This window comes from Hippopotamus amphibius, chromosome 4 (genome assembly GCF_030028045.1).
Source record: "Hippopotamus amphibius kiboko isolate mHipAmp2 chromosome 4, mHipAmp2.hap2, whole genome shotgun sequence".
Classification (NCBI taxonomy): domain Eukaryota; kingdom Metazoa; phylum Chordata; class Mammalia; order Artiodactyla; family Hippopotamidae; genus Hippopotamus; species Hippopotamus amphibius.
Genome location: NC_080189.1, coordinates 176,448,489 through 176,455,110, shown reverse-complemented (window position 1 = coordinate 176,455,110; position 6,622 = coordinate 176,448,489). Strand labels below are relative to the sequence as shown.

The 6,622-nt window shown below is 51.1% G+C and overlaps 1 protein-coding gene across 1 annotated transcript in view; it reads left to right on the top strand.

The window, feature by feature from the left end:
* The first annotated feature begins 6,223 nt into the window (after positions 1–6,223).
* Positions 6,224–6,622, top strand: part of ITPK1 (inositol-tetrakisphosphate 1-kinase) — a 159,352-nt gene continuing 158,953 nt past the window's right edge. Inside the window, exon 1 of the mRNA XM_057732469.1 lies at positions 6,224–6,341. The gene's annotated coding sequence lies outside the window, so the exon portion shown is untranslated. The remainder of the gene's footprint in view (positions 6,342–6,622) is intronic.

The following is a 6,622-nucleotide window of genomic DNA, read 5'->3' as shown; positions in this document are numbered from 1 at the left end:
CAACCCCTCTACTGACAACTCCTGGTTTTATATCTCTGGCTTGAGTCATGCCCTTGAACTCCAGATTTCTTATCAAATTGCCTGTTTGACATCTCCGTCAGATGTTTGAACTGATGTCTCAAACTGAAACTGTCCAAAACGGAACTCCTGACTTAAGCCCCTAACCCTTCCCCTCCTGCAGTCTTCCCCATTTCAACTCCATTCTTCCAGTTGCTCAGACCCCAAACCTCAGACATCCATGAGTTCTCTCTTGCTCTCAAACCCCATATCCCTCCACCAGCAAGTCCCTTTGACTCTTCCTTCAAGCAATATCCAGAATCTGACTGACTCTCACCATCTTCGCTGCTACCTAGGTCTGAGCCACCATCATTCCTTACGCAGATAATTACAAGAGAACCCTAACTGGTCCCTCTCTCCTCCATCCTTGCTCTGCCGCCTGGTCCCTCCTCCACACAGTAGCAGAGTGGTCCAGGTTAAACCAGACGAGGTCCTGTATTCCTCCAAGGAATCCTGTTTTGCTTAGAGTGAAAGGCACCATCCTTGCAGTGGCCCAGGAGCCCTGTGTGATCTCTCCGTGGACTCCCTTCATATTCCTCTTCTGTTGCCCATTCTGCACCAGCTCATCTTGCCTGCTGACTGTCCCTGTCACGCCAAGGCCATCTTAGAGCATTTGCTCTTCCTTTGCCCGAGAGCTCTCACCCCAGATATTTGCGTGACTGCTTGCTCACCTTTGTCTCATTTTTGCTAAATGTCATCTGCCAGTGGGATTTACCCTGACTGCTGGATTAAGATGGTGATCTGCCACTTCCCATCTCCCTTGCATGCTTTTTTTAAAAAATTTTATTTATTTATTTAATGTATTTATTTATTGGCTGTGTTGGGTCTTCCTTGCTGCGCACAGGCTTTCTCTAGTTGCTGCGAGCGGGGGCTACTCTTCATTGTGGTGCACAGGCTCCTCACGTAGTGGTTTCTCTTGCTGTGGAGCACGGGCCTTAGGCACGTGGGCTTCAATAGTTGTGGCACACAAGCTCAATAGTTGTGGCTCACGGGCTCTAGAGCACAGGCTCAATAGTTGTGGCGCACGGGCTTAGTTGCTCCATGGCGTGTGGCATCTTCCCAGAGCAGGGCTCGAACCCGTGTCCCCTGCATTGGCAGGTGGATTCTTAACCACTGCTCCACCTAGGAAATCCTATGCTTTTTAAAAAAATTTTTTTTCCATTTTTTTAAAGTCTTTATTGAATTTGTTACAATATTTCTTCTGTTTTATGTTTTTGTCTTTTGGCTGCGAGGCACGTGGGATCTTAGCTCCCCAACCAGCGACCAAACCCACATCCCCTGCATTGGAAGGCTAAGTCTTAACCACTGGACTGCCAGAGAAGTCCCCCTCATATGTTTTATTAGTATTTCTTTGTAGCATGTGTCACTTACTAATATACTAGGTCATTTATGAGAATATAAGCTCCACAAGGACAGGTGGTGGTGGGGTGGGCCCACCTGCCTCCCATTTTTGCACTGTTTTCATCATTGCAGTATCTCTAGTGCCTAGAATAGTTCCTGGCACATAGTAGATGCTTAATAAATATTTAGTGATTGAGTGAATGAACAGGTATTATCCTGTTTGATTGCTTAAATGGCTGCAGGGAAGCACTGTGTGGATGATAACAGCACAGTAGTGGCTAACACTCGTAAGGCATATCTGATACAGTCCTTGATGAATTTATTTACTTTTTTTGGCCACGTGGTAGGTCATGTGGGATCTTTAGTTCCCTGACCAGTGATTGAACCTGTGGCCCCTGCAATGGAAGCGTGATGTCTTAACCACTGGACCGTCAGGGAAGTCCCAGTCCTTTATGAATTTAGACTCATTTAAACTTCTCACCAACCTTGTGAGCTAGGTTTGATCATCACTCCTACTTAACAGATGAAAAAACTGAGGTTTAGATAGATGTATTAACTTGCCCCCAGTCATGCAGATAATAAATGGTCATGTCAGGGGACTTCGTTGGTGCCGCAGTGGTTAAGATTCTGTGCTCCCAATGAAGGGGCCCCGGTTTGATCTTTGGCCAGGGAACTAGATCCCAAATGTGTGCTGCAACTAAGAGTTCACATGCCACAACTAAGGAGCCCAGCTGCTGCAACTATGATCCAGCGCAACCAAATAAATAAACAAATTTTTTAAAATGGCTTTAGAAAAAAATAAATAAGTGGTCATGCCGGTCTAGCTGTCTTGAACTAGCACATTTAACTTCTGTGCCAGACTATTGCAGAATTGGTTTACCTAACCAGTTTCCTACAAATGGACACTATCTCATGGTTCACAGATGAGGCAAGCAAGACTCAGAGAGATTAAGAAGCTTGCACAAGGTCACACAGCAAGAATTCAAGTCCATCAGCTGAACCCTAGGTCTGAATTCTCAATCGCTCCATCGTCTCACCTCCCAAAGTTTCCTCCTCTCTCAGGAGAAGGACTGGGGTTAGGAAGGCTTCTCAGGTGGCCAGCTTCTGCCCCTTGACAGTGCCCTTCCTCACTAAGGCCCTCCCTCTACTGCAGTTCCTCTTCCAGCTCTGGAATCCTCTCCCTGATGGCCCTAGGCCATGGACACGCACAAGCCCATTTAATCCCTTCATGGTCCATCTGCCTCCCGGAGGGAACGTGCATGTCTCCAGGCTTCCATTCAGGAGTTTCCCACCTTTGCCCATCCCACCTCGGAGAAGTCAGGGACCACCTGCAGGGACGCACTTTTCTTGAGCATGTCTGCAGGTAGGGCACTGTTAGAGGCAGTATGGCTTCCTCTGGAATCCAGACAGCATCCAGCCAGTACCAGCTACTGTGTGTGATGGGAACAACGGTGAGCAGAGAGAAGCACAGCCCCTGCCCTCAAGGGGCTTGCAGTCTGGTGGGGAGACAGACATAAGTCAAGCACTCCACTCAAGGGGGCAAGTGGGATGACCATCCTCATTGGAGGTACAGGGAGCTAGATGGCTGAGATGCTGGGAAGGGACACCTGGGCTGAGAGCTGGTGGGTGAGTCAATAAGCAAAGAGAGGGAAGACCATTCCAGGAAAAAGGACTGCATACCTAAAGGCTCTGGAGGTAGCAAGGCCCACAAGAGGCCAGGATGGGGGAGGCAGGGTGAGAGGAAGGTGGTGGGAGATGAGGGTGAGAGGCCTTGTTCTTATCAAGGAATTTTGGTTTATCCCGCGTACAGTAGGAAGCCATTTCAGCAGGGTGGGGTGGGGGGAGGGCAGTGGTGCAGCCTGATTGGACTGATGAAATCCGACTTGCATTCTGAAGGCTGTTCTGGCTGAAGGGTGGAGAATAGACTAGGTGAAATAGAGGGGAAAGTCAAGTGGGCAAGTGTCCTGGGGAAGGGTTGATGGCTCTGAGGCACTGGAAAAAAGGAGGACGTAGTGAATCTGAGATATAGTTGACCCAAGATCATGCCCCTCCCTTGGGTTGACTGAGCAGGGGGCAGGGCAGGCAGGGATAGCTCTGAAGGGTGGGTCTAGTCCTGGCGCTCCCTGGGGGATGACCGGGATCTTAAATCACAGGTAAAAATGTTTAATTTCCCATTCTCAGTGGAGAGGAGGTTTGAGGGCAGGACCTGCCCAGAGTTCTAGAGATGTGTAGGTGGGTCTCTGGTCTTACAATGCATGGGAGGATCCTGATTTGCCCTGGGCAGGGCTCCCAGCCCTCAGAACCTGTCCCTCTCCTCTCACTTCCCTCCCACCTCCAGAATGATCCTGAATCACAGTGGGGCCTCTTGACCCTGGGATGCTGGTTCTAGCTTTCCCACTTATCTGCTCTGTGACCTTGGGCAAATCCCATTCCCTCTCTGCGTCCATTGCTTCACTGGTAAGACAGGAAGTTGGAATAATCAGTGACTCAGACTTTGAGAGTTTGCTGAAAGCTATGGTCATTATGTATATAATTTCTGGCAGCTGCAGGGGTTCCTGAAGTCTGGGGGTGGGGCAAGGAAGGGACTTAATTGTGCCTCAAGTTAATCCTTACATATATACACTACTATGCATAAAATAGATAATCAACAAGGACCTACTGTATAACACAGGGAACTCTACTCAATACTCTAATAACCTATATGGGAAAAGAATCTGAAACAGAATGGATATATGTACAGTATAACTGAATCACTTTGCTGTACACCTGAAACGAACGCAACATTGTAAATCAATTATACTCTAATATAAAATTAAAATTAAATTAAAAAAAAGAATCTTTTTATGGATGCAACCTAAGAGTCCATTTACAGATGAATGGATAAAGATGTGATACAGACACACACACACACACACACACACTCACACACAGGAATATTACTCAGCCATAAAGAAGAACTCTACCCTTTGTGACAACATGGGTGAACGTAAAGGTTATTATGTAAGTGAAATAAGTCAGACAGAGAAAAGCAAACACCGTATGATTTTACTTACATGTTGAATCTAAAAAAACACAACAAATGAACAAACAATAAGACAGAAACAGACTCATAGATACAGAAAACAAACTTGTAGCTGTGGGGGGGGCGGAGGATGGGCATATAGGTGAGGGAGGTTAAGAGGGAGGAACTTTCAGTTATAAAATAAATAACAGGGCTGCAATGAACAGCACAGGGATATAGTCAGTAATACAGTCAATAACATTGTAATCACTTTGTATGGTGACAGATGGTAACCAGACTTATGGCCCTGACCATTTCGTAATGCATTGAATCATTATGTTGTACACCTGCAGCTAATATAATATTACAAGTCAATTATACTTCAATTAAGAAAAAAAAAAGAGCCCTTAGGTGATACAGTAACAGGCCCCACTTCTGATGACCTGCTGAGGACCAGTCTAATACCCTGTCCTAATCCTCCCCGCAATCCTTTAAGGCAAGCATTACTTTCTCCACCCGGAGCTCAGAGGCAGAACTTAAGTGCCTTGTCCAAGCTGGGAGGAACTGAACTAGGACCCCCAAGCCAGGTCTTTCTGAAGCCAAAGACTGTTCTTCCCATTAAAACGGGAGACACCTCTCCTCTCCTTCTGTCCCCACTCAGCATCACGCCTCCTCATAACACCATAAGTTTACACCTCGTAGCCACTGCTCTTTTATAGTTTGACGTGTTCTCATGAGGCAGGGCTTACCTCCTAAGGGAAGAGGGAGTACCTGGGGCCCAGCGAGGCTAAGTGACCCGCAAGGTCACCCAGCAAGGGTGCAAGGGGAGAGGAGATGGGTAAAGGGTGGAGCTAGCTGAGAAGTGGAGACAGAGGACCTGTGTGCTCACTCCCGGAGTCTGGTGTGGACAAGCTTCACCGAGCTGCAACTGAGAAGCCCCGCAGGAAGAAGGATGGGGGAAGCTGTAATTAAGGGAAGAAGGCAGGCCCCTGGGGCTGGGCCTTAAAGAATGAGCTCCAGTTTGGTCAAGGAGAGTCTGTCACCCCTAACAAGTTGGTTCTTCCATTTCTCCCTGCCTCTATTCAAGCTATTTCCCCTTCTCAGGCCGTCAACATCCTCCTTATTTTCTAAGGTCAGCTTAAAGGTCTTCCCTGCAAATCTAAGACCCCTCCCATCCCCCATTCATTTTTCCTGCCGGGGCTTGGGGCGAGATGCGCACTTCTCCCAGACTCTTCGAAGGCAGGTTGCTCCCCTACCGCCCCACAGGGCTTGGGCAGGCAGGGTGGGGTTAGTGGATCAAGGGTGCTGGGACTGTGGCCGCCCTGCACCCCGAAAGGGCAGTGTATTCTGGCAGTGTTCCACCCTGATCCTTGACGCTTCTACTCTCTCCCCTCCCCCGCCCCTCCGTCGGAAGGGACCCAGAGTGTGACTGGAGGTTAACTTCCTAAGCCTGAGAAGGCCCTGGGTGTTCATGTGTCCACCCCAGGAGCCCCCATCCTGGGCCTGGGCCTGGGTCTGTCTCCCCTCGGGGAAGACAGATGATCTCACCGAGTGTCTGCATCCGCCGTACTCCCCCCACCCCCGGAGCTGGGGCTGAATACGGCTGGGGTTACAGAGATGCTTTTGATGAATGAAACTCAGTGGCTCGATCACTGCCAAAGGACAGGCAGGAAATGCTTACACCACGGCTCCTCTCGCTCCTTTAAAAAGTAAAAGCACTTGGCAAGGGCTGCCCTAAATCCAGTCCCGCGCCCTCCGTCCCCAAGCTCAACAGCCAGAGACTCCACACAGGCACGCACCATAGGACCAGACGGGGGAAGGCGCGGCGCCTTTAAGAGGCGGCGGGCGGTGCTGCCCCCTGGCGGCCGGCGCGGCGGCGCTTCCTCCGCCCCGGCGGGGTCCAGGGGGCCTGCCGGCCGGGTCAGCGCGGCAGCGGCAGCGGGTGAGGACAGCGGGACGACCGGGGGCGCCGCACGGGGGCCCGAGCGCGCCGGGAGGAGCACGCGCCCGGCTCGGACCGGCCGAACGCGCCGCCGGGGGCTCGGAGGGGGGACCGCGGGCGAGAGCTAGAGGGCGGGCGGGACCTGGGGGCGGCGCGCAGCCCGAGCGCCGGGGCCGGGCCTCCGCGGCCGCCGCTGGGGGGCGTGCTGCTCGGTCGCGAGCGCCGGGAGGGCGGCGCCGGCGAGGCGGGGCCCGCCTCCTCCCCTCCCGGGCCCGGCCCGG